This window comes from Mustela nigripes, chromosome 12 (assembly GCF_022355385.1).
Source record: "Mustela nigripes isolate SB6536 chromosome 12, MUSNIG.SB6536, whole genome shotgun sequence".
Classification (NCBI taxonomy): domain Eukaryota; kingdom Metazoa; phylum Chordata; class Mammalia; order Carnivora; family Mustelidae; genus Mustela; species Mustela nigripes.
Genome location: NC_081568.1, coordinates 123494897 through 123521374, shown reverse-complemented (window position 1 = coordinate 123521374; position 26478 = coordinate 123494897). Strand labels below are relative to the sequence as shown.

The 26478-nt window shown below is 37.0% G+C and overlaps 1 long non-coding RNA gene and 1 other non-coding gene across 2 annotated transcripts in view; one reads left to right on the top strand and one right to left on the bottom strand.

Moving 5' to 3' along the window:
- LOC132028009 (uncharacterized) overlaps window positions 1-26478 on the top strand; it is a 134183-nt gene that overhangs the window by 80380 nt on the left and 27325 nt on the right. The window lies entirely within an intron of this gene.
- LOC132028997 (U6 spliceosomal RNA) lies at window positions 2934-3036 on the bottom strand. The gene has a single exon (XR_009407641.1). It is a non-coding gene; the product is annotated as a U6 spliceosomal RNA (small nuclear RNA).

Genomic DNA, 26478 nt, shown 5'->3' with positions numbered 1-26478 from the left:
GCGATACGTCTATTCAGAAGGTTAAGAGAGAAGGTCAGCACTACCACAGTTACCTCAAAGGGCTGGGGAAAACTGGGAGCATTTCTCAGATTAGAAACTGGAAATCAGGGAAGCCCTTGGTGGAATATAGAATGAAAATTATTTCTCTTGATCTTCTTGAGGCTTCAGAGTATTTTTATTAATACAAGGACAACTTGATGGTAGAATTTGAAATAGTGTCCCATGGGAAGAGGTTGGCAAATAGAAGGAAGGGAAGTAAGAAACCCAGACATGTTGCTTCTGGGGGCCTGCCAGTCTTTGAGTCCAGTGTTTGGCTGTCTTAAGACCATCCAGTATAGAACATGGTCTTTATACTCTGGGTTAGGGTAGTTTTAAAGCAAGTCACTGTCTAACAGTTCTCTTCTCTGCACTTAATTTTTAAGCCTTCCAATATGTTTGATCATACCAAGGGAATTGGTAGAAGGTATTTTTTTTTAAGATTTTATTTATTTATTTGACAGATCACAAGTAGGCAGAGAGGCAGGCAGAGAGAGGGGAAAGCAGGCTCCCTGCTGAGCAGAGAGCTCGATGTGGGGCTTGATCCCAGGACCCTGAGATCATGACCTGAGCCGAAGGCAGAGGCTTAACCCACTGAGCCACCCAGGCACCCCCAGGAGAAGGTATTTTGCATACAAGTTGGGTTAGAGTATGAAAGAATGACACTGTTTGTGGTTCTTATATTTTGCATGAAGTGGTGTGATATTAAGTCTAACCAGACTAAGTCAATATGTAAAGCTTTTAATCCAGTTTGAGTTGATGTTTATATATTTGGTAGAAGATTGATAAGGGAAAAACTGTACTCTAACATGGCCAACCAAACCAGCAAGGGAATTCCAGTCCCTATCTCAAAGCCCTTCTGGGTTCTTCTTCCCTACCCGTTTCCAGCACGTGCCAAAAGTACCAAGTATGTGGCGTAGAAGGGTATAAATTACTCTCCCAGCTTGTGCTAGGGGTTCAGACCTTTGGAGATCACTCTCCTCTCAGCCCACTGGTGCTACATAAACCTCCTATTCTCCAAAGTCTTTGAGTACTGCTTGGTTCTTCCGTCAGGATCCAGTCCAGGTTCTGTAACAAGATAAGTGTCCAGTTTTCCAAACACCATTTTTGAAGAGCGTTTTCTTTCCCCATAGTATTTTTTTGTCTCCTTTGTCATAAGTTAATCAACCATGTATGTGTGACTTTATTTCTGGGCACTCTGTTTTGTTAATAAATGTGTCTTATTGAATAAATTTCACATGTAACATTGTTTCAATTTAAGGAATACCATGTGCTACTTTGATTTATTATATATTATGATATTATTGACATTGTACTATTTATCAGATTACACAATTATGGTATAATAGTATTGTACATCATAGTTATATATATATATTATAGTATTGTTCATTATACTGTATGATATATCTCTCTGGCATATTTACTACTTATTACAAGTTTATAACTTTAAACACTATCAGTCTTATCTCCCTACCCCCCATCTTCTTTTTACCCCACTATTTTACCCTGTATATTTTTTTTTTTTTGCAGGTTTGATTTTTTTTCAGATTCCATATGTAAGTGATATCTCAGTACTTGCCTTTCTCTGTCTGACTTAACCTAGCTCAGCATAATGTACTCAAGTCCCAATCATGTTGTGGCAAATGGCAAGATATGCACCCTTCTCATGGCTGAGTAATATTATTTATATACATGTTACACACACACACACACACACACACACACACACATCTTTTTGATGCATTGATGTATTGTTTCCATTTCTCAGCTACTGTGAATAATGCTGTGATAAACATGGGAGTACATATATCTCTTTGAAATCCTGTTTTCATTTTCTTTAGATACATACTCAGTATATATCTGGATTTGCCAGATCATATGGGAGACCTATTTTTAATGTTTTGAAGACAGTGCATATTGTTTTCCATGGTGTTTAGATCAATATGCACTAAGAGTGTATAAGGGTTTCTTCTCACCATATCCTGGTCAGTGCCTGTTGTTCTTGACTTCTTGATGATACATAGTCTCGCTGGTATCGGTGAAAATCTCATTGTGGTTTTGGTGGGCATTTCCCTGTCGATTAGGGATGCTGAGCATCTGTTCATGTGCCTGTTGGACTTTTTGATGTCCTCCTTGGAAAGATGTTTTCATTCTGCCAATTTTTAAGTCAGTCATTTTTTATTATTAAGTTCTGTGCATTTGTTATGTATTTTGCACATTAACCCCTAATCTGAGAAATAGTTTGGGGAAGTTTTCTTTTATTCTGTAGGCTGTCTTTCCATTTTGTTTATTTTTCTGCAGAAGTTTTTGAGTTTGATGTAGACCCTTTTGTTGATTTTTGCTCTCATTGTTTGTACTTTTGGTGTCATGTCCAAAAATAATCATTGCCAAGACCAATACTGATGAGTCTCTTGTGTTTTCTTCTAGAAGTTCTACTGTATCAATTCTTGATCCTTCTCAAGTTAATGCCTGTGAGTGGTGTGAGATAGGAGTCCCATTGCATTGTTCTTTTTCCAGTTTTCTCAGCATCATTTGTAGAGGAGGACATCCTTTCCTCATTGGCTCCCTTGTCACATATGAGTGGACCATATATGCTAGAAATTAATTCTGGACTTTGATTCTGTTCTGTTAATCTATGTGTCTGTTTTTGTGCCAGGACCCTACTATGACTTTATAATATAGTTTGAAATCAGGAACTGTGATATCTCCAACTCTTTTTCCCCTGTAGGACTGTTTTGACTATTCAGGGTCATCTCTAGTTCCAAACAAAATTAAGAACTATTTTTTCCATTTCTGTGAAGAATGCCTTCAAGATTGTATTGAATCTGTAGATGGATTTGGGTAGTATGGCCACTTGTACAAATTACCTCTTCTTGTCCATGAACAAGGGATGTAAAAATATGGAGTTTTCCACAATTTTGCATGTCCTTTTAGCATAAGGACCATGCTAATCTCCCTGCATCATTTCAATTTTGTGTATGAGCTGCCAAAGCAAACTAGGAATCTCTTATAGAGGCAGTCTTCTTACAGCCTGATAATGGAGGCCCTAAAGCTTAGGGCTGGCACGAGTCCATAAGAAATCTTTACCTGAATTCACCAAACCTATGGACAAGAACGGAAGCCAAGATGCCTGGGTCTGCATGTGGCATGTGAACTGGATTTTACCTTTACATACTCATTTTTCTAGGCAGTAGGGTAGAGTGTACAACCTAAAAAACTCTGGGTAGACTCCCTTTCAATTCTACTTTTATTCAACTCCAAGCCAAATAGAAAAGGTTGGGAGTATAATTTTACCGAATGGGATAATGATATGCTCCTTTTGGTATTTGTCCCCAAACCTTCTTTATAACTCATGACTGGTTTGAAAAAAGAAAAATTAGTCATAGGAAAGTTATAACTTTTGTTGTAATCTGCACACCTTCAAAAGCAATAAAAATAAACTGCTATGAAATAGGATAAGTGGAAGCCCTGAGAGAGAAGTATTTAGGCACTTCTACATTTCTTACATACCTGCTTAATAATTACTGTGCTGAATTGGAATTATATGTCTGTTTTTCTGCTTGCTCCCAAACACTATCCTTAAAGGCAAGGAAAATGCATTTCATACTTGAATTCCGAGCAAAAAGCAGTGCCATATAGTCTGTATGTAATGAATGCATAATACTCCTTATTTTTCAGTTTTTTTTTTCAAATTTTTATTTTTTCCAGTGTTCCAAAATTCATTGTTCATGCGCCATACCTGGTGCTCCATGCAATACGTGCCCTCCTTAATACCTACCACCAGGCTGACCCCCCCCCCCCCCCCCCCCCCCCCCCCCCCCCGCCAAAACCCTCAGTTTGTCTCTCAGAGTCCACAGTCTCTCATGGTTTGTCTCCCCCTCCAACTTCCTTAGGGAATACTAGTGTGAAAAATCTGAGGTATACATTTTGAAATGTCAACATGAGAATCTTTCTAATGAGACAAACATAGAAGGACTATTTTCTATACTCATCCATTTCTTTCTAAGACTACTACAACTTGGCAGCATACTTTTATAAAAACTACACCTCACAATACTGTTACTAACTAACAGTTAAATTTTTAATGCCCAGGCTCTTTTACTTTACTTTACTTTTTTTTCTTTTCTTTTTTTTTTCTATTCTACTCCATGACTTTGAGTGAGCAAATAGTGTTGAGTTCTGCCAGTCATTACTAGTTATAGTTGATCCTTGAACAACATGAGGGTTAGGGACTTCGACCTCCTGAGCAGTAGAAAATCCATGTATAACCTTGACTCCTCAAAAACTTAACTAGTGATAGCCTACTATTGACCAGAAGCCTTCCCAATACAGTAACATAAATAGTTCTCACGTATTTTATAATGTATTACATACTGTATTGTTACCATAAAGTACGTGAGAGAAAAGAAAATGTTACTAAGAAAATCATAAGGAAGAGAAAATACATTTATAGCACTGTACCGTATCAAACACAATCTGGGTATAAGTGATCTCATGCAGTTCAAACCCGTGTTCTTTAGGAGTCAACTGAATATGATATTAAGGGGGTACTTAATGACTCTGAGCTCAGAATTGTATTTCATTAAGTTAGAAACCTATGAGAAGATATTTTCACTCGCAATTTTGTTGCATTTCTTGAACTTCTACACATTTCAGCATAAAATTGTTTTTGTGTTAGTATTAGTGTACTAGTATTCATGGACTACCTCTGGTAACGGAGCTCTGGGCTAAAATCTAACCTTACAAGTTGTAGCTTGGCTTTGAAATAGAAAAAAATGGATTTGAAAGTGCCTAGAATACAGGTAAACATCAGAAAAAACCAGCAGACTCCATGCAAAGTATGATTGCGTTTAGTCCATGTTTTTTTTTTTTTTTTAAGATTTTATTTATTTATTTGACAGAGAGAAATCACAAGTAGGCAGAGAGGCAGGCAGAGAGAGAGAGAGGAGGAAGCAGGCTCTCTGCTCAGCAGGGAGCCCCATGCGGGACTCGATCCCAGGACCCTGAGATCATGACCTGAGCCGAAGGCAGCGGCTTAACCACTGAGCCACCCAGGCGCCCCGTTTAGTCCATGTTTGACGTAACTGCGTTTTTGTCCAGTGTTGCCCTAAACATACACGTAATGTGTGTGATGTTCATTTGCTTTCCTTCTGATCTTATTATTAAAAGTATTCTCCTATGAAGGGCCGCATAGAATTTTTATTTTTAAATTGCAGCATAGTAAAAATAGACCTTAAAACACTCAATCTTATTTTATCCCAGAAGTACTATGATCTCAAGGCAACCATTTGTACTGATCCAGTAAAATGAAACTCTTTCCTCCTCATCTATTTAGGTTTTGTACCTGCAAAAGGGAAGATTCTTTACATTGTAGCATTGCCATTGAAAGTTACCAGGTTTAGATTCTTTCTACTTGCAAGAGAGCTGTTGGTGATAAAGAATCAAGTTGAAAATTGGAGGCTTGGATAAGAAACTCTCTCTGGTGATTGAGCACAAGTGAACATTTTTGTTTGGGGACTGAAATAAACTCCTTTTATCAATTTTAAAGAAATCCTTGTAATGTAAATAGGTCATTCGTGATTCTTCAGACATGAGCTTTGCAAAATGAGCTTGGAAACGGTCTATATTTAAATCTGAAAAAGAACCCGTGACGAAATGATGCCAACTATAGAGTTTCCAGTGTTTTTATGTCATTTATAGAGAAAACTATAAAGCTGTCCCTGACTTCCTGTGGTAATTAGTGCATCTTTTATGGTAACATAAAATGCTCAAATGGTAATGTTGTGTGAAGTCATTTGGTTTTTATCAACTGCTGAAATTAAAAGTTGTCACTAAAAATAGTGGATATTGTCGCTAAAAATAGTGAGATAGAGGGGCTTGTCAGGCTTTCAGAGTGCAGTAGTTCAGCATATGCCTGCCTGAACGACGCTTTCTTTTGAGGTTCAGATTAAAGGCCAGACTTTGTAGTTTCATCCCTCACACTGAGGAAAGGTTATTGACTCCTATTCATTCATTTGCTTCTACGGAGGTGACAAAGAGAATGTCTGAAAGAAAGCAGGTCAGGGTATTGGAATGAGGGAGGAATAAGGGAGACACTTGGATATTTTTTGTTTATTTTACATTACTTTTATCTCGACAAAGATTAATCTAGTATGTTTCCTAAATTCGATGACTGAAGTCATCCTTTTAAGCTTTACAAAAGCAAGAGAAGGTCCAATTCTATTTTCATGTAACGGTGAAAAAGACCAATGCCCAAGAAGAACAAACAAAGCAGGATAAAAGGAGAGAGAGAGAAGAAATAGGAGAGTGAAAAGTCTTCCTCGGGCTTCTGTATTATTAGAGACAGGGAGGTTCTCTCTGTTCGTTTGCAACTCAGTTCATCTGTTCACTTCTTCTTTTGCTGTCCTTGTTCACTCTTGTCTTTGTGCATTCCTGTCTTCTCAGTGGCCTTTTAAAATTTTCATTGTTACAAGAACGCTCATGTTACACTTAACAGTTGTAATAGTGACTGCTAGAACCTTTCCATTTATTCCTGGGTCCACCAGATGGTTAAGGCTAATGATTCCGTAGACACGGTCCCCTTTCTAAATCTGGACAAGGCAGCCCTGCCCCAAGAAAAGGAGTTTCCTGGAGTCCTTGTCTGAGAGCAAATGTTGAATTAGAGCTAAGTGTCATGTGAGGATAGCCAGTTAGCTAATCTATTTCTGGGAACAGATTATCATTTAAAACTGTGCCATAACCCCATGATTATTCACTTGGTGACATGTGGTGAAAGTAGTCCTGATTTTGGAATAGAAGTCTGAGACTGATTGTAAATAGAAGCTCTAAGAGTACATAGAAATAGAAGTGGATGTCAAAGGAAAACATTTTATTCATTTAGTTGAGACAGTTCTGGTTGTTCGACAGTCTATTTTCACTTTCTGGAAAGACAGGATAACAACATTCATAAGCCTAATTCAGAATTAGTGTGAGAGCATGAAACTGTGAGAGGGAGTGATGTGTCACATCCATCTGAGGCATTTAAGGGTTATTACATTTCTTTCTCTCTTTATTCTCTTTCCTGCTATGCCTTAGCAATCCTAGAAATCTGGGAAGGCAGACATCAGGAAATGAAGGGAAATCCCTGACTAGCTGCATAGAGTTTTTCATAAATGAGAAATTTTTATAGTAGTAAGGCCCTGATATTTCAGGATTTGTTACTGTAGCAAAACCTACGTGATCCTGACAATTACTTTTAATACACTATGGTGGCACATACTGTCCATTAAATGATAATTATTATTATAGTAGTATGTGAACCCAGTGAGAGGTGAAATAGTTATTATTCTTTCACTGATAATCTGTGAAAATGAAATTAAGACATAATGGCCAAATATGATGGGAAATGAATTAAGTTCTTTTGGTTCACTTTGTGGTATATTTAAGGATGAGAGCAATGGAATCATTTTAACTATATAATGTCTTTTTATTTAGGTAATCTCACAAAAGCATCAGTATTTATAGTATAAATTTCTGAACTATGGCCTAACAGTTAAGAAAATAGTTTTAGAAGGAAAGGGAGAGAAATGGAAAAAAAAAGAATAAAAAATAACGTCTGTGTAATTATATCCCCTACCTCAGTAGACTACTGTGATAGTCTATGTGTGCTTTCAAAACTACTAACTAGGGGAGCTCAAATCACTGAAATCACTAAGTATATTAAATGGCTCAAATAATAAAGAAGGTGGATAATGAATAACACACTCTTAAGTGTCAAGGTTGGTATCATCCATCATGGTTTGGCCACCTATATTGTTGGAATTTTGTGAGATCTAGGAAAAATGACTACACACAGATCCTAGAATTAAACAGATTATGTCAATTAACATATCAACTTAAATTTGTAAGTATTACTCGGTTTTCTTGAGTGAACTTCATGCATTATACAGTTATGGTTTCGATATCCCCATCATACACTTTTGGAGGACTGAATTTGACATCCTCAAGGTATGCTCCTGTTATAAGACTACAGCAGTGTGCTTTAGTAATGAATGTAAACCAGAGTTTCACTTTTTTTTTTTTCAAGATTTTATTTATTTGTCAGAGAGAGAGAGGACAAGCAGGCAAAGTGGCAGGTAGAAGCAGAGAGAGAAGCAGGCTCCCCCCGAGTGAGGGACTCGATCCCAGGACGCTGGGATCATGACCTGAGCCAAAGGCAGCGGCTTAACCAACTGAGCCACCCAGGTGTCCCAACCAGAGTTTCTCTTAAAATGCTTATGATTAGCTTGACATCTGGAAAACTGCTCTTTAACATGGATAGAGTGAAATTTTTTAATATATCTAGTTAGATCTTTTTGAAACTTTTTGTTATGCTTTTCATGTTACCCTGACAGAAAAATAGTGCCCTTATATGAAGAAAAGTAAAGGGTTCATGTATCTGTCATGTGTTGCTGTGGCAACACAACTTTCATGTCCTTGGATTGGATAATCAATCTTTGCTTCGGCTGAAATTGGCTAGGCTTGGATTCAGGCTCACTTCATATAGCTCTCCCTGTGAAATGTAGGTGAAAGGAATAGCAGTCACTGGGGGCCTGCTTTTCTCATGGCAGGTAGTAGGAAGGCAAGAGGGGCAAATAGAAAATATATGATGCCTTTCAGAGTCTCTGTTTGACGTTGCTCCATTTCATATCTTCTCATGTTACTTTGGTCAAAGCAAGTCATGTGGACAACACCCAAAGTCAGTGGAGTACAAGTGTATAGTCCTTCTCTATTGCGAAGTCTCACAGTTGTAGACAGTTAATTCTATTATCAGGAGAGAATGGAGTAGCAGTGAACAGAATCCTCTCAGTCACACTGGCTAACCCTGCATATGATTGTGGACTCCAGATGCACTAATGTCTAAATATAAAGGTAAAAAATATAAAGTTAATTTAGGAGACCATCTAGCGTAGGAGGAAGAACTTCTTCTTTTTTTTTTTTAAGGATTTTATTTATTTGACAGATCACAAGTAGGCAGAGAGGCAGGCAGAGAGTGAGAGGAGGAAGCAGGCTCCCTGCTGAGCAGGACTCGAACCCAGGACCCTGGGATTATGACCTGAGCTGAAAGCAGAGGCTTTTAACCCACTGAGCCACCCAGATGCCCCTTTTATTTTTTAATTTTTAAAAAAGATTTTATTTATTTATTTACAGAGAGAGATCACAAGTAGGCAGAGAGGCAGACAGAGAGAGGAGCAGAGAGCCTGATGTACAGGGTGGGGTACTCGCTCTGAGAATGAGCCTCCTTAAAATTCATACCCTAGTTGCGTTGCCTGTGTCACCCTAATCTCTTTGTACCCTGATCTTGGGAGGCAAACTGGAGTCAAAGGTAGGTGTCTGTCACCTGGACGGTAGGTAGATGACAAGCAGTAAATGCACAGGATGAATGGAGAAGGACACACCATTTAGAAACCATGTGAGTTTCAAGTTGTTTAAAAGAAAATAGGAAATACTGTCTGTTGTGGTTTATTGTGAAAATGCACATGTCAGATGCTATTTTATGTAAGAATGTAACATTAATCGAAACAAAGCCAAAATAAATATCCTGAGGAAAACTAAAATAGCATAGTCTATTTAAAAATGCTTAAAAAGCAATGTCCGTAAAGTTGATAAAGCTATGTGTCTTTTATAATCATAAAATCAAAACATTTTATGTATCAAAAAGTTAAATAAGTGGGGAAAAGCTTTAGGTCATTACATAAAACAGCAGTATGTATCTTTACATGCTTCCCCAAATAATCTAATTTAAAACCAAAACACTGTAAAACTGATGTGAGGGCTTATGCCCAAAGACTTTGCTGAGATTTTGGTGTAGATTTTTTTATTATTATTATTTTTTTTTAATGAGTTAATGTATGTCAAGTATTTGGAACAATGCCTGACACTGAGTAGGTTCTCCATTACTAAGCCATTTTCATTTATTTTTTTTTTATAAAGATTTTTATTTGTCAGAGACAGAGGGAGAGAGAGTGAGCGAGCACAGGCAGACAGAGAGGCAGGCAGAGGCAGAGGGAGAAGCAGGCTCCCTGCCGAGCAAGGAGCCCGATGTGGGACTCCATCCCAGGACGCTGGGATCACGACCTGAGCCGAAGGCAGCTGCTTAACCAACTGAGCCACCCAGGTGTCCCCAGATTTTGAATGGTTTAAAATCTAAAAATAAAACTAGAAATTTAATTTAAAAATAGATAACCTTGGGGCGCCTGGGTGGCTCAGTGGTTTAAAGCCTCTGCCTTTGGCTCAGGTCATGATCCCAGAGTCCTGGGATCGAGCCCCGCATCGGGTTCTTTGCTCCGCAGGGAGCCTGCTTCCTCCTCTCACTCTCTGCCTGCCTCTCTGCCTACTTGTGATCTCTGTCTGTCAAGTAAATAAAATAAAATCTTAAAAAAAAAAAAAAGCCTGGAGACATATTAGTAGAATTAAGAGTTGGAGTTCAGTGTTGGGGTCCATTTTAAGTCAGATTTTTCTGTGCTTTGTCAGCTTTTACTGTCACACCCTGGATGAGGATAGTAACGGAAGATGGAGCTTTCAGTATAGCGGAGGACAGCCAGCTATCCACAAAGAAATACTGAGTGTTTGGTAGTGATCTCTCGTGATCCCAAAACAGACAATCGGGTTCATCATTTGCTATAATTCAGCTTTCTGTTCTCCTGTCCTCATCTGCATTCTTCCATGTGTTCATTTACACGATATACTTAATTACATGTGTCCTATATCTCTGAGGAAGTTGTTGGCAAACCTGGAGTTGATAAATTGATTTGAAACTGTTTTTGATGATACCGAGGGTGGAAATAGCTATGTTCAGAATATGTTTTAAAATAGAACAGAAATATAAAATCATAATCTAAATTCCTTGCAAAAGAGATAATCATTCTCAATGTGAGTTTGTTTTAAGTTCTATTTAATTTGGAGACTAGCTTATTTGCATACCTGTAGGAGAAACCTTCCTTCCCCAGAATAAAGGACATAGTGACAGATTTTAGAGTACTTCGTTTTCCAGGTAGTACGGCAAATTGTTACCTCCTTCTATAGGTGCTGTGAATTGTATAAAAGGCTGGTCAATGGTAAAGTCTCACCAAAGTTAAATTTACAAGAGTTACAAATTGCAAGATTTCTAATTTGTAAGTTACACAATTTACAAGACTTAGAGAAATCAGGTAACCTCATGGGCAGAGTGAAAACATGGTAGGTGCCACGGTCACTTCGTTTTCCTTGTGCACAGACTGCATCTTCATTAGATTCTTCCGATAATCTGGGGCCAACAGAACAGATTTCATGCTGGTCTTGTGGACGGTAAGCCATTTAGCTGGTGCACTGCTGCTTCCTCGGGATGCTGCTGAGACGAGTCTGTACTTAACCTACACACAGGTTCTCCCCATCAGTAGGCACACGACTCATGAATGTGAGGGGAAGAAAAATCAGGATTACCTAGTAAGCATGACCATTCCTTTGTTGCAAATAGGACAACTGACTACAACTACTACTATTACTAATATTTATTAAATGCTTAAGTTTGAAATGATTTACATGGATATTATATGTATAAAGATTACATGGGTTTACTATTGCTATTTTGACAGGTGTTTTGGAGGGGTGAGGTAATTTACTCAATGTCATACTTTTAGGGTTAAACAGAGCATTCTGACTTATGAATCCACATTTTTGGAAAATTATGAGGAGGCTATTGCACTTTACACAACTTATGTAAAGATTTTTTTTATTTAAACACAATTATGTAGTTATTTCATAATACTGTCCTTGATATGAACCAGATACTAGAAACTATTATGCCCTGTTTTTATGTATATACTATACCCATTTTCCAATAAAGTTGTACTATAACTCATAATTTTAGATTTCATTAGGTTATGCTTTCTAAAAGTGTAATATTTTCTAACTGTAAGCTATAATCTTAAAAGGTTCACTCAGTCATATGGCTAATTAACATAGATGTCACTATTTGTATCACATTAGATAATCATAGGTATCTTTTTGTTTTGTTTTGTTTTGTTTTTTAATATTTTATTTTTTATAAACATATATTTTTATCCCCAGGGGTACAGGTCTGTGAATCACCAGGATAATCATAGGTATCTTATTTAACACTCCAACACTAAGAAAAAGCGACCAAGTTAATACTATGAGAAGCCATATTTCATTTAAAATTGTTAGAGACTAAGGTGCTGCTTTTCTCTATTAGGTGAAAATTCTAAATTAATTTGCAAATGTGTGCATTTAAATAATAAAGTTAATTAACTGCATTCATTAAAGTTATACTTACCCACAATGACTGACTTGATAAAGAATATTGAGTTATAGTTATGCAAATATCATTTAAATTCATTTTCATGAATTAAATTATAACCTTCTAATCACAGTAAAGTTACTCAAAATATATTGTCTTATAAAAATGTAATATTATAGAGTATATATGGATTTTTGTATATATTTCAGTATTATTTATCATTAGAACTAAATATCTAATAACAAGGAATATCTCTTAAGAGAGTGATGAGTACTTAAGTTTTGTACTTGAAAGTGTTCTATGCATAGTGTTATATAAAGTATTACGAGTCTGTGTGTGCCATCTATTTAGTTTATGGTCTGTACAAGGTTCAGGGTTAAGCAGTGTGTCTTTTTATCTTCCCTAAAATTCCATGAATTGGAAAAATTTTTCATAAGGATTTCTATGGACAAGTTCCATTTAAGATACTGGAAATGTAATACTAAATTGACAGAACATAATCTCTGCCTTAGCAGAGCTTAAATTTTAGTTGATGAAAGAGATTAAAATAAGTATATAAATTTAATAATATTAGTATTTGTTATAAATGGAAAAGGGAGTTAGGATAGTAAGTATGATGGAGAGGGCATAATTTTACAAAGCGTTCCAGAAAATTCTCATAAAGAAAGTAAAATAGGACTGAAGAAGGAAATCAGAATGAAAGCCAAATGTTTATCTTTGGAAGAGCATTCCCAATATAAAGAGCAAATAAAGAGCAAATACAAAGCCCCCCAAGATAGGATTTTGCCACCGTAGACAGACCACATGTGTAGAGCAGTGGTGTGTGTGAGATAAGGTTAGAGAGGTAACTTGCTCCAAACCACATGACACAGATAACTGGACAAAGCAAGGACATCAAGAGATAAGTGACAGGCAGTCAATTAGATTAATGAATTGATGGATGGATGGTGAATGGGTATCTAAATAGATAAGTAGATGGAAAATTTGATTACTAGATTCCCAATTACTTAGTTATTCCTTCCAAGAACATTGTTCAGTCTAGTTTGATGTCTAAAGCAGTGGAGGCTTAAAAAAGAAACTGAGTAACTAACCACATATGTAGCTGCCCAGTATTACACCAAGTGTTTGCATCCGAGTTAGATACAGAAGTAAAATTGGAGAAAATTATATCCCTGAATTTAATACTTCCAGGAGAAGAATATAAAGTTTGCAGAATACTTTTATGTTATACTCTAATAATGACAGCAACCTTTAAAGCACATATAGGTTTCATGTTTATATTCTGGAAGTCTCGTACTGTAGATCTGATCCCTTTTTATAGTTCAGAAATCTTTGATTTTATAAAGAACTAAGTCAGCCTCTATATAACAGCCTGTTCTGTACCAGTACTGTTCAAGGATTATAAACGGAGAAGTCAAACATAGAGCAGTTAACAGCAAGAAGCAGGTAGAGGGGACAATAGGACCAACAGAGTAGTTGGGAAGATCTTGGCCAAGGGGATGAGAGAAATGGCATTCCTGAATTGAAGGAATTCCTGAAAAGATGGTTTTTAATCACTATCCAGCAGTAAGAAATGAGCACTAAGAAATCATTTAATGTCCTGCAAGAACTAGTATGCTAGCTAAAGTAATTTGCTCCCAAGTGTAGTTAATTTGCAGAATTTACTGATAAGAATTTCTTAAGTGTAAAGGTTTTCTATTTTTGTGATGACAGTATCCTGATTTCTGTCACTGACTTTTAGCCAGATACATCCAGGGAGTCATTAGAAGTGAACAAGTTGGGTACATGTTAGTGAGGGGAAGCATACACGCCATCGGGGAACATGGAGTATCTCATAAGAGTATTAGAATCTGTCTCAGGATTTAGTTTTGGTCTAAGGAAGAGTGTGGCTCTTTGGAATGGACCCTGTCAGAAAGCAGGGGTGATTCTATGATTGGATAAAAGAATAAAAGATACTCGTTTAGTAAAAAAAAAAAGAACATTAATATTCTTGTCACGATACAGTGACCTTTTTATCTGTACTTAGACAAAATTATAAAGTGTCCTTTCTTTCTCAATTTTGTCTCAGAGTGACCTTAAATTGGTGTATCGTGAGGGTGTTTATCAAATGGGAGAATAAATGGCTTGCATCTATCAGACTGGCTTCTGCATGTGAGGAGCTGTTCGGTCTCCTTTGTTTTCTCGCATTTCTCAGAACTTCCTAAAGAAAATTAGCCTACGTGTTGCAGACATGTAATTTTGATCAATTATGTAAATTGTATGCAAAATCTAAAATTATCCCACTTCCTCAATACATAGAAGAAATACAAGGTGATTCGGCATAAATATTATTTAATACAATCCTAAATAGTTTTTAACTTTGAACATATCATTTCAATAAGCTGCTCTTAATTCAAATGGCCATGGGATTATTTTGAGTAATAAAATTTTCCATTTACTAGAAATATATGAAATATATAATAGAACAATCTGTTCTATTGTCTATTGTACTATTTTTGAAAAAGACAGAATATCATTTGAGTGAATGTATTGGCTATTAATATGAACCATTATTTAACCATTGTATAACCATATATTATATGCAACATAAAATATATTGTATATTCTTTACATTTGATTATGTCATTTGCCTGATATTCTTTGTAGCTCAATATCCTCATATTTAAAGGACTAAAAATTTTTCAACACCTTTTTGTCAGTGAGTATTTCTCTAAATGTTCTTGTTTTCCTCTCCTAAATCTATCTTTTGTTACTTTTTTGAAACAGTTTTAGGTTTTTATACACATTGAAAAAATATTTGAGGTCTGATATACTCCGTACTGTTTCTCCAATTAACCTTTTACATGATATACCTGCTATAATGATCAAATATAATCATTATTAACATTGGAAGTTTATTTATATTATTTTTTACCCACTGTGTAGGACGTCATTCATGCTACCTTCCATTTAGTCATATCTCCTTAGGCTTCTCTTGGCTGTGACCTTTTCTCAGTTTTTTTTTTTTTTTAATGACCTTGGCAGTTTTGAAGAGCACGAGTCAGGTATTTTCAAGAATGCTGATCTGTTGGAATGTTCTAATGTTTCCCTCCTGAGTAGACTGTTAAGGAGGAGAATCACAGAAGTAAACTGACATCATACCAAGGGTATGCATTATTAATGTGATTTATTATTGTTGATGTTGACCTTAATCACCTAACTAAGGTAGCGTTTGTTAGGTTTCTCTGCTGTAGTTATTCCCATCTGACCCTTTCCACACTCCGTACTGTATTCTTTTGAAAAAGTCACTATGTACAGCCCAGTCTTAGGAAATGGGTAGTAATCCTCCCCTTCCTAAAGCCATAGGACCTATGTAATTTATTTGGAATTTTTCTGCATAGAAGATTTATCTTTTATTTCATTTTTATTATTCCATAATTTATTCATACTAGTATGAATTCATGATTTATTTACACTGAGAGTTATAAGCTAATACTACTTTTTTTCCTTAAATTTTTCTGCTTTGGCCCTTGAGGGCTCCTTGAATTGGCTCCTGTGCTGTGTTCCTTTAACATATGGATATCAAGTAACTGTATTTCTTTTCTTTTCTTTTTTTTTTTTTTTTTTTAGTATATTCCTATTTTCTGGCATAACAACATCCTCCAGGCTTGTCTTATAAATCTAGTGAGGCTTACAGTCAGCCATTTTCTGAAAAAACTATGCTTCTTTTATTAGAAAAGCATATTGGAAATCAGTCTCAGTGTTGGGTATGCTTATTAATACTGGGTTATCATTACTTCTAGATTACTCAGCTGAGAAAGCAAGGAATACATGCCTGAATAGTAACCTGTGTACATGCACACATATATAGATTGGTGAATATCTATTAGTATTTATATTGAGGTACATATTGATGTCTTCAACTCAAGTTAATTACCGTATCAGTCATTCTGGATTCCTCTCACTCATCTGTTTCTACTTGGATAGTAAGCAACTTAGCTTTTACCTTCTAGAATCCATTTAACTGCTCAGTTCTAGTACACATGCATACACAAGTAGAGCAGTACCATAATTTTTACCTTGTACTCAACATGGGACACAACTTTATGAATTAGAATATAGTCCTCATGTTCAGTTCCTTTTGCTCTTAGTCCCACAGAAGCAATTCCTATGTAAAGTTAGTCAGACCAGCACCTTTATCCCCTCAGCCATCTTCTTTAATGCTGTATAATGTTTGTAATGTGGAAGGATTCTTTTGTCATGGTCTCTATTCCATTTTCAGAATCTGTTTTCTTAAATTTTCAAAAAAAATTGTATACATTAAGATTTGGGTTTTATGTTGCAACGTTCTAAGGATTTTGATAAAGTATCATGTACCATATAGTATAGTTTTGCCCCTCCAAAAAAAAAATAACCTATTTGTTTCCTTCCTGCCCTCAAATTTCTGGCAAACTTTGAGCATTGTACTATTTCTGCACATTTTTCTGTCCTAGAATGTCATGTAGTTGACACCATTCATTATGTAGCCAGTTCAGACTGGTTTTGTTCACTTCAAAATATGCGTTTAAGATTCTGCCATGTCCTCTCATGGCTTAATAACTTATTTCTTAAAATCACTGAATAGTATTCTGCTGAATGGAGGTACTATAGTTTTTCTGTTTGCTTAATGATGTACATCATGGTTGTTTCATGTCATGACAGTATAAATAGGCCATTTTGTCTTGGTGTGGATTTGGGTTTTCAAGTCAATAACTAGGAGTATGATTGATGAATTATATGGTAAGATAAAGTTTAAATTTCTAGGAAATGGCCAAATTGTTTTCCAGAGTAGCTGTGCCATTTTGCATTTCTACCAGCAATGAATGAAAATTCCTCTTTCTCTATATTCTTATTAGCTTTTGTTATTGTCCATTTTTTGGATTTTATCTGCTCTGGATACAACACTCCTTCATTGTTTTAATGTGTACTTCCTTATGACAAAAAGTTTAACATCATTTGTCATATGATTATTTAAATCTATGTAACTTCTTTGACGAGGTAGCTGTTGAGGTCTCTTGACCAATTTTTAAATGTGTTTTTTTCTTACAGTTGAGTTTCAAGAGTTTTTGTATATTTTAGGTGGAAGTTCATTAACAGAGATATGTGATTTCCAAAAATTTCCTCTTAGTCTGTGGCTGGTCTCTGAACAGTATCTTTTGTACAATACAAGATTTCAATTTTATAAACTCCAACTTCTAAATTTTTTCTTTCATGGGTCATGCTCTTAGTATGGCTCACATTTTCTTTGTTAGGGTATAATTGACATACATTATGTTAGTTTTAAGTAAACACGATGATTGGGTATTTGTATATATTGTGAAATGATCATCACAAGTAGGTAATACCACATATAGTTACTTTTTGGTAACATTTAACCATTACCCTGTTAATATTGTATTTCATATCTGAAAGTTGCTAACTGTAGTCAACATGCTATATGTTATGTCCTCATGGTTTTTTTATAACTGGAAATTTGTACCTTTTGACTGTCCCTTCCCCAGTTTTTCCCAGCCCACCCCATCATCCCTGTCTATCATCCATCTATTCTCTTTACTGAGGTTTTTGTTTTTGTTTTTCCGGATTCTACATATAAGTGAAATCATATGCTACATTTTTTTCTGATCTATTTTATTTAGTATAATCCCCTCAAGTTCCATCCAAGTTGTCACAAATGGCTACATTTAATTTATGGTGAGTGATGTATTCCACTGTGTGCATGTATAACTTTCTGGATCCATTTGTCCATTGATGGACCTTTAGGTCATTTCCATATCTTGCCTGTTGAAAATAAGTTGCAGTGAACATTGAGGTATATACATCTCAGAGTTAGTGTTTTCCTTTTTTTTTTTTCCCCCTCCAGAAAATACCCAAAAGGAGAATTGCTGGATTATATGGTAGTTCTAATTTTTTGAGGAGCTTCCAACCTGTTTTCTATAGTAGCTGTACCAGTTTCCACTTACCTATACCAATTTCCATTATGACCAACAATGAAGAAGGGTTCCCTCTTCTCCTCGTCTTGAGTAACATGTAATATCTGGTTGTTGATAGATATCTTAACGGATGAGAAGTGATATCTCATTGTAGTTTTGATTTGGATTTCCCTCATGATTAGCGAGGTTGAACACCTTTTCACATGTCTGTTGGCCATCTGTAGGTTTTCTTTAGAAAAACATCTATCCGTGTCTTCTGTCCAATTTTATTCAGATTATTTGTACTTTCGGTGTCGTGTTGTGTAAGTTCTTTATATATTTTTGGTATTAACCTAGTTTCACATACCTGATGTGCAAATATTTTCTGCCATTCAAGGGCTTGCCTTTTCATTTTGTTAGTGGGTTCTTTCGTTGGGCAAAACCTTTCCCATTTGCTGTAGTCCTACTTTATTTGCTTTTGTTGCCTTTGCTTTAGGTGTCAAATCCAAGAAATCACTGTGAAGACCTTTGCCAAGGAGATTACTGCCTATGTTTTCTGCCAGGGGTTTGGTGGTTTCAAGTCTTACATTCAACTCTTTAATTAACTGAGTTAAATTTCTGTGTTTGGCAAAGGATACTAGTGCTATTGTTTCTTATTTTGTATGTGGCTGTCCAGTGTTCCCAGCACCACTTATTGAAGAGACTGTCCTTTCCCTGTTTTATATTCTTGGCTCTTTTGTCTAAATTAACAGACCATACATCTATGTAGGTTTTTTCCTCTTAGGCTTTCTAATTGTTTCCCATTCATCTCTATGCCTGTTTTTATGTCAATGCCATATGGCTTTGATTACTGTAGTTTTGCAGTATCATTTGAAATCAGGTAGCATGTCCAGCTTTGTTTTTCTTTCTCAAGATTTCTATGGCTCCTCAAGGTTGCTTATGGTTGTATAGAAATTTTAAGACTCCTTATTTTATTTCTGTAAACTGTGCCATTGGAATTATAGGGTTTGCCTTGAATCTTCATATTGCTCTGGATAGTATAGATAGTTTAACAGTATTCTTCCAGTCTACAAACATAGAGTATCTTTCTTATATAATTGTGTTCAATTTCTGTCATCAATGTCATAGAGTTTTCAGTGTATATATCTTGCAAGCATTTTTTTTCCGCATGGAGATATGATTTTATCATTAATTTTGCTAATATGGTTTATCACATGGATAATTATCAGATGTTGATCTATCCTTCTATCCTGGGAATAAATCATACTTCATATGGTGTATGATCCTCTTAATGTGCTGTTTAATTGGGTTTGTTAACATATTTTTTCTCAAGATTATTTATTTGACAGAGCACAAGCAGAGAGACAGAAAGCAGCAGGCTCCCCACTGACCAGGGAGCCCAACATGGGGCTCCGTCCCAGAACCCTGTGATTATGACTTGAGCCAAGGGCAGATGCTTAACTGACTAAGCCATCCAGGTGCCCTGTTTGCTAATACATTGTTAAGAATTTCTACATTTATGTTCATCAGGAATGTTGCACTATAATTTTCTTATGGCATCCCTTTCAGGATATGATAAAATAAATAGAAATTATTCACTGCTCTTTTATTTTTTAAAAGAATTTGAGAAGAATTGGTAGGGGTTCTTTCAGTGTTTGGAAGAATTCACTAGTGAAGCTGTTTGGTTCTAAAGTTTTGTTTTTTGAGAGGTTTTTGATTACTGAGTCAATCTTATTATTAGTTGGTCTATTCAGGTTTTCTTTTCTTCTTTTTTTTTAATGAGTTAGTCTTGGAAGGTTTTATGTTTCTAGGAGTTCATCCATTTCTTCCAGGTTGTCCAATTTGTTGGTGTATACTGCTTGTAAATAGTCTCTTATGTTCCTTTGTATTTCTGTGGTATTATAATCTCTTCTTTGATTTCTGATGATATTGGGGTTTTCTTTCTTAGTGAGTCTAGCTAAGGGTTTGTCAATTTTGTTTCTTTTTTTTTTTTTTTTTAAATTTTTTATTTTTATAAACATATATTTTTATCCCCAGGAGTACAGGTCTGTGAATCACCAGGTTTACACACTTCACAGCACTCACCAAATCACATACCCTCCCCAATGTCCATAATCCCACCCCCTTCTCCCAAACCCCCTCCCCCCGGCAACCCTCAGTTTGTTTTGTTAGATTAAGAGTCACTTATGGTTTATAGCAGCAATGTCCACAATAGTCAATTTTGTTTCTTATTGAAGAAACCAGCTCTTAGTTTCATTGACCTTCTACTGCCTTTTTAGTGTCCATTTCATTTGTTTCTGCTGGATATTTTCTTCTTTCTACTAACTTTGGGCTTCCCTTGTAACTATTTTCCTAGCTCCTTAAGGTGTAAACTTAGGTTGAGATTTTTGTTTCTTGAGGTAGGCCTTTAGCACTATCAAAATTTCTCTTGGAATTGGTTTTGCTGCATTCTGTAAATTTAGCTTTTATTTACAATTTCATTTGCCTCAAATATTTTTCTTTTGGTTTCTTCTTTAATCTCCTCATGTATGAATTCCCAGCTTTCTTTTCGTAATTGACTTCTAGCCTCACACTATTTTCCTAAAAGATGCTTCATATGATTTTAAACTGAAATTTGTTAAGGTTTGTTTGGAAACCTAAAGATATGATCTATCCTGGAGATTCTTCCCTGTGCTCTTGAAAAGAAAGTTGTTTTGGGATAGAATGTTCTATATTCATTTATTAAGTCCATCTGGTCTAACATGTCATTTAAGGACAATGTTTTTTTTTTTTTTTTTAAGATTTTATTTATTTATTTGTTAGAACACACACAAGGGGAGCAGCAGGCAGAGAGAGAAGCTGGCTCCCCACTGAGCAAGGAGCCTGATGTGGGACTCGATCCTAGGATCCTGGGATCATGACCTGAGCTGAAGGCAACTGCCTAACCTACTGGGTGCTCAGGTGTCCCAAGAGTAATGTTTTTTCATTTCTTTTTTAATTGATTTTCTATTTAGATGATCTATTTAAGTGGGATATTAAGGTCTCTTACTATTTCTCCATTTTTACATGTTTTAATATTACTTTGTATATTTGATTGCTTTTATGTTGGGTTCATAAATATTTGTTATATTCTTTTCTTGGATTGACATTTTTATCAATATATGAATCCTTTATTTATTTATTTATTTTCAAGGAAGATTTTTTTTTTTCCTAAGATTTTATTTATTTATTTGACAGAGGGAGATCACAGGTAGGCAGAGAGAGAGGGGGAAGCAGGCTCCCCGCTGAGCAGAGAGCCCGATGCGGGACTTGATCCCAGGACCTGAGATCATGACCAGAGCCGAAGGCAGCGGCTTAACCCACTGAGCCACCCAGGCGCCCCTGAATCCTTTATTTTTATTACAATTTTTGTTTTAAGGTCCCTTTTGTCAGATATAAATATAGCTACCTCAGCTTTCTTTTGATTTCTGTCCTGATGAAGTATGTTTTTTCCTCCCTTCAGTTTCTGTATGTAAATCCTTATATCAGAAGGGAGGTTCTTTTTTTTTAATTTTTTTTTAAAAATTATATATTTATTTACTTGACAGCGAGAGAGCAGGAACACAAGCGGGGGAGTTGGAGAGAGAAAAACAGGCTTCCTGCTGAACAGGGAGCCTGATGTGGGGCTTGATCCCAGAACCCTGGGATCATGACCTGAGCCAAAGGCAGACGCTTAACAACTGAGCTGCCCAAGTGCCCTCAGAAGGGAGGTTCTTATAGACAACATATAGATGTATTTTAAAAAAAATCTATTCAACTAGTCTCTTTTGATTGGAGAACTTAGGTATGTAATTACTTACATTTTTGTAGTTCTCTGTGTTCCTTTTTTTCTCCTATTGTCTTCCTTTGTGGTTTGATGACTTGGTGGCATTTTTAGAGTCCTTTCTCATTATCTTTTGTGCATATATTACAGGTTCTGCTTTGTTATTACCATGCGGCTTACATAAAAAATTTGTTATTTACAACAGCGTCTTTTAATTTGATAAGTTCAAATATATTTTGAAGCTATATTTTCACTTTTTTTTAATGTCACCTTTTACAACTTTTGTCTTTTAACCTTCATACAGCTTTGCAAGTGATGAATCTATTACCTTTATTTTATACTTCATCAGTATGATTTATGCTTTTATATGTTTTCTTGTTACTTAATTAGCACCCTTTCTTTCACAACTCTCTTAACATTTTTTCTAAGGCTGATTTAGTAATGAAGTCTGTTTGCTTTTGCTCATCTGGAAAAGTCTTTCTCCTTAATTCTGATTAATAACTTTACTGGACATAGTATTCTTGGTTGAAAGAAAAGAATTTCTTTCAATACTTTGAATATATCATAACCTTCCCTTCTGGCCTACAATCTCCCCTGAAAAATCGGATAGTTTATTGAAGGTTCTCTTGTACATAACAAGTTATTTTCCCATCGCTCCTTTTAACAGACCCACCTTTTCTCTAATTATGTGTTTGAGTTTGGGTCTCTTTAGGTTCCTCTTATTTGGAATCTGAGCTTCTGGGAACTCTATCTCTGTTTCTCTCCACAGGTTAGGGTAGTTTTCAGGCATTCTTTTCTTTTTTCCTTTAACAGGGTCCACCACTTTGTCCTGCCAGTCATCTGAAACCTCAGTCAGTTGGCTGTGGTGGCAGCTCCTTCAGGCTCAGAAATACAGTCAGGAATAGCACTTCCCCTGCCATGAATGCCCCCTAAGACCCCAGACCTGTCGTCCTACCCAAGTGCTGTCACTATTTATATTCTGCCTTTGCTATGTTGGCTGCTCCAACTCCCCTCACATACGGCTAAGGAACACAGATCCTGGCATGCACTAGTGGGGGGAGGGTCGCAGCCTCCTGTGTTGTCTCATTCTGGTGTCCACCTCAGTCATTATATCTTCAATTAAGTTTTCAGCCCATCTCTCTTTTCCTTCTGAGAAAACTGTAATGCCAGTGTTCATCTGCTTGGTGTTGTCTTTTTATCTATCTTCACTTTCTTCCATTTTTTTTTTTTCTTTTTGCTCCTCTGATGGAGTTTCTCAGTCATGTCTTAAAGTTGACTGACAGTTTCTTCTGCTTCATCTAATCAGTTGTTAAACCCCTTCTAGGGTTGTTTTTGCTTTTGTTTTTGTTTTTCATTGTAGTTATATGCTTCAGCTCAGTGATTTCCGTTTGGTACTTGTAGTTTCTCTTTGTTGAAGTTCTCACTGCGTTTAACCATTCTGAAGTTTGGTGAGCATCTTTATGACCATTTTTTTGAATTCTGTCAGGTTATTTACCTCTACTTAAGGTTTTTTCCTGTGATTTATGTTGTTCTTTTGTTTGGAATATACTCCTCTGCTTTCCTTTTGCTTGACCCTTTGTGTCTGTGTATTGGAGAAAACAGCCAGCTCTCCCAGTCTTGAAGGGTTAGTCTTATGTATGATAAAACTTATCAGTCAACTGTGCCCTGGCTCTTGGTTCCCTCTCAAATTTGTGTGATTGTCGAAGTAGCCTATTTAATTTTAATAGCTCGTAATGGCTGATCTTGTGCCAAGACTTGGCTGTGTTCCAGAGTATAGGATTTCAGTAATCACTAAGATTCATGCTCACTGGAAGCCAGACTTGGTGGCAGCCACCTCTCCCCAGCCTCCTGCTTTTTTAGGGTTACAAGGGGATGTTTAAGTGGATATTTACTGACAAGAGTACTTATCAACTTGAATATCAAAAGAATGAATAAGGGAACTACTCATTGTGACACATACACAAGACCTCCATCATATAGGATATAGAAGGCATTTTAGTTTGTGAACCCTAGGCCAGAAATTCTTTATTCAATCTACTATTTCTGGATTCCTACTATAATATACTACATTCCTGAAGAAGAGTGAGGGCAGGAATATAAAAATTAGTAAGCTATGTAGAATAATCTTTAAATCATAATTACATTTTTTTATCTTCACCATAATCTAGAACACAGTCCCTTGCAGACCTGGTTTAGATTTTTTGTTTTTATTGAGAGAGGGAGGGTGCATGCAAACAAGGGGAGGGACAGAGACAGGGAGGGAGAGAATCTCAAGCAGACTCTCCCTGCGGAGCATGGAGCCTGACGTGGGGCTTCATCTCACAACACGGAGATCATGACTTGAGCTGAAATCAAAAGCAGGTTGCTTAACCAACAGAGCCACCCAGCACCTCACCTGATTCAGATTTTAAAATACCAAATACATTTTTAATCTTCCACATAAGTGTTTGGATAGTTCTTAGTAGTTACAGTAGTAACTGAACACTAGGAAGACCAAGACCAAGACCAATAAATTAATACAGTTTTCCCAAAGCTGCAGTCTGAAAAATTGATTCCAATTTTGGGTTTCTTTCCTAGAAAATCCAAAGGATATAAGGAATAGACATATGAAAAAACTTTCCTGGGGCATCTGGGTAGCTCAGTGGGTTAGGCCTCTGCCTTCAGCTCAGGTCATGGTCTCAGAGTCCTGGGATCGAGCCCAGCACTGGGCTTTCTGCTCAGCGGGGAGACTGCTTCCCCCCCGCCCCTGCCTACCTATGATCTCTCTCTGTCAAATAAATAAAATCTTTAAAAAAGAAAAAAAGAAAAAAGCTTTGAGAGGAAGAAGGATGACACTTATGCACTCAGTTTTCATTCCCTTTGCCACGTTCATATTCCTTTCCAGCAGTTTGTTGTCCATATGTTGTTTCTAAGCAACTGATGATACCACTGTCTCTGTAGGAGTTTTTGTTCAGAATATCAAGTTCTGAAATGGCCTCATCAGAAGTCATTTTAGCCCATGTGCAGACATTCTCTGGGTTATTAGGGATCTTATAGTAAAATACAGCAAAGTTAAGAGCCAGCCCGGGGCGGACTGTGTGTTTAGACTGCATTTCTTTTTTGCTTTTAAGAAAAGCCACTTGGTATGCTCCTTGGAAACTTATTTGTTTTTGATCATTACCCTTTGCAGCTTCAACAAGTCATACTAGGAATAATCTCCCTCCATTTTCAGATAGAGGACATTATTCTCTGGATCAGTTGCATTGGCTTCAAATACTTCTCCAACAATTCAAACACCGTGAGGCATATGGACTCCACTTGGTCCTGATAGTCCTTTATCAGTGGCGACTTTTTGTAGGAGGATCTGTTTTCTGGTCTTTGCTGGAGAGAAAGCACTGAATGGGTCCTCTATCCCCACCACATTCGTGTAGGCTACTGGGAGCATGTGGCAGTCCCTGTTGGACGGCCTTATTTTATTCCTGCCTTCAAGGAGGTGGCTGTGTCATTGTAGTGTTCATCCTACCTGGCCACCTCAACTTTCTGTATCTGCTCTGTCTTCTCCTTGGGAGTAGGGAGAGGAGGGTGAGGGCATATGAAGTAGAGGCAGTTGGCCCTCATGTGCCTCGAAAGCAGCCTCAGTTCCACCACATGGATCTGCTTTTGGCTTTACCTGAGGATCCTTCCAGTCTCCTCCTTTCCTAGAGTCAGTGGGTGGGGTGCCTCCAGAGCGAAGCTTTTAAAAGATCCAAATGCAGGGGGCAGTCCAAGGTGGCAGTGGAGGAAAACCCTGAATTCATGTCCACCTCCAGACACACTCAATCTACACCTACATGTAGAGCAATTCCTCTTGAAGTAGAACTGAGATCTGAACAAACCATCCTCTGTCTATACAGCAACAACAGAGGGGCCACGTAGAGAAGAGTAGGAGAGACTTGGTAGCAACTGGAACCCCATCCCCAATGCGGAAACCAGCAGCAGGGAGGGGCCCACACCCAGACTCCCTTACACTGGGACAGCACAAGAAACCAACCGCTAGAAGGGCAACTAGACTGTAATTGAAGGAAATCTACTCATTAATCTCGGACTGTCTGCCAAATCGGCCGGGAGATGCTGGAACTTGGTACTGTCAACAGAGACAGGATCCAGGCATTCTAGCCAGCCCATGAGGGCTAGGCCCATGTGCCCGGAGACTCGAGCTGATGTCAGGTAGCCCCAGCTCCTGTCTGCTTGAACTCTAGCCAGATGTTGCGGCAGCCCCAATGCAGCATGCCCCAACAGGCCGGCCAGGCCAGCGCTGCAGTAGCAGCGGCCCCAGAGGATGTTCTGACACAAGACAACAGCTTCAAGACAGAGAGAGGTGGGTAACTGTTCTGCCTAAGGCCAACACAGAAAGGCAAACAAAAGAAAGAGAGGATTCACTTCTAAACAAATGTAGAAGATAAAATGCCACACACACAAAAAAAATCTTAATGAATTGGAAGTAGTTTATTTGGTAA